Source organism: Bison bison, unplaced genomic scaffold (assembly GCF_000754665.1).
Source record: "Bison bison bison isolate TAMUID 2011002044 unplaced genomic scaffold, Bison_UMD1.0 scf7180017864263, whole genome shotgun sequence".
Taxonomy (NCBI): domain Eukaryota; kingdom Metazoa; phylum Chordata; class Mammalia; order Artiodactyla; family Bovidae; genus Bison; species Bison bison.
The window spans coordinates 7,317,973-7,319,965 of NW_011494835.1; the positions used below are offsets into that span (position 1 = coordinate 7,317,973).

General features: G+C 45.3%; 1 pseudogene; it reads left to right on the top strand.

The window, feature by feature from the left end:
* LOC104994692 overlaps positions 1-1,993 on the top strand; it is a 21,499-nt pseudogene that overhangs the window by 8,437 nt on the left and 11,069 nt on the right.

Sequence of the window (1,993 nt, forward strand, 5' to 3'; positions counted from 1 at the left end):
TGAAAGTGAAGTTGCTCAGTCGTGTCCGACTCTTCTTGACCCCATGGACTGCAGCCCACCAGGCTCCTCCATCCATGGGATTCTCCAGGCAAGAGTATTGGAGTGGGGTGCCATCGCCTTACCCACATAAATCTCTGCTTATAAGTTTAGACATTTCAAAACACATGCATATATAGATACAGGTCTTTCTGTTTTCAGGTTTCCTTGCTCGCTGCTGTGTAATAGGATTAAGAGTGTTCTAGCAGGAAGATGCGGAGAAGGCAATGGCACCCCACTCCAGTACTCTTGCCTAGAAAATCCCATGGACGGAAGAGCCTGGTAGGCTATAGTCCATGGGGTTGCTAAGAGTCGGACACAACTGAGCGGCTTCACTTTCACTTTTCAGTTTTCTGCATTGGAGAAGGAAATGGCAACCCACTCCAGTGTTCTTGCCTGGAGAATCCCAGGGATGGGGGAGCCTGGTAGGCTACTGTCTATGGGGTCACACAGAGTCGGACACGACTGAAGTGACTTAGCATAGCGTAGCAGGAAGATGACTTTTGGCTAGAATCTTCTTTAATATAGCATGAAGTAAAAGTGTTAGTTGCTCAGTCACATCTGACTCTTTGCAACCCAGGGACTATGTGCTGGTTGCATAGTCCACTGGAATTCTCCAGGCAACAATACTGAAATCAGTAGCCATTCCCTTCTCCAAGAGATCTTCCCAACCCAGGGATTGAACCTGGGTCTCCTGCATGACGGGCAGATTCTTTACCATATGAGCCACAAGGGAAACCCTAATAATACATAGTACAGGGTACAAATCCCCCAACTGATTTAACTATATTTTCTTTCTGAAGCTATGCATGGATCGATAATCTATTGCAACATGGAGGTTCAACTTTGATGAAAAATAATTTATTTACAAAAGACTCAGTTATGATCACTAAGAACATGCTGGTTAAACCAAATCTAAAACAAATTTGGCATGGGTTTGTGCTGTTTCTGGTTCTCTTTGTGGCACTGTCACGAGAATGAGTCATTCGGTCCTAGTAACTCATCAAAGTGATCTTCTGAATTTCATATTCTAAGATTGGAGATACTTTGCAGGTTCTACCTTTTTACCCTAGGTCTAGCATTTACACTTGTCTCCCCACAGGTCACCCCTAGCTCAATGTGTGTGGTCTTTGGCCTGGGAGGAGTTGGCCTTTCGGTCATCATGGGCTGTAATTCAGCTGGTGCATCCAGGATCGTTGGGGCTGACCTCAACAAAGACAAATTTGAAAAGGCCATGGCTGTAGGAGCCACTGAGTGCATCAGCCCCAAGGACTTCACCAAGCCCATCAGTGAGGTGCTGTCAGAAATGACAGGTGACACTACAGGCTGCAGTTTTGAAGTTATTGGGCATCTTGAAACTATGGTAAGAGCCATGATACGGGAGCCACACAATACACAAGCTACCTTGATTGCACAAAGGTAAACTCATTTTCCATAGCTTTACTAATAGTAACTACCTATTAGGCAAAATACCTGGTAATCATGAAGCAGTTGTGCCTGAAACCACACAAAAGCCTACATGCAGGTCTACCTGTAAAGTTAAGTATCACATCATACCACTCTCCTGTGACCACACTGCGAGGGAGTCAACCATCAGGGAAAATTGTTCAAGTATTACTCTGCTTTGTATATATGGCATTTTTTTCTTTTTTTGAACAATGATTACATCTCTTGAACTTTTGTAAGCCAAATAGCCTAAAGTGACTCTCTGGGGAAAGAGCAGGAGCAAAGGGCATGGGTAGAGGGGCTATTCCAAATTTGGCCATCTTCCCTCAAAACCATGGTGTAGCCAATTTCTCACTGTATACCTGACCTTTGCCTTCTCTTATCTGCTGCTGCTGCTGCTAAGTCACTTCAGTGGTGTCCAACTCTGTGCGACCCCATAGATGGCAGCCTACCAGGCTCCCTGGTCCCTGGGATTCTCCAGGCAAGAACACTGGAGTGGGTTGCCATTTCC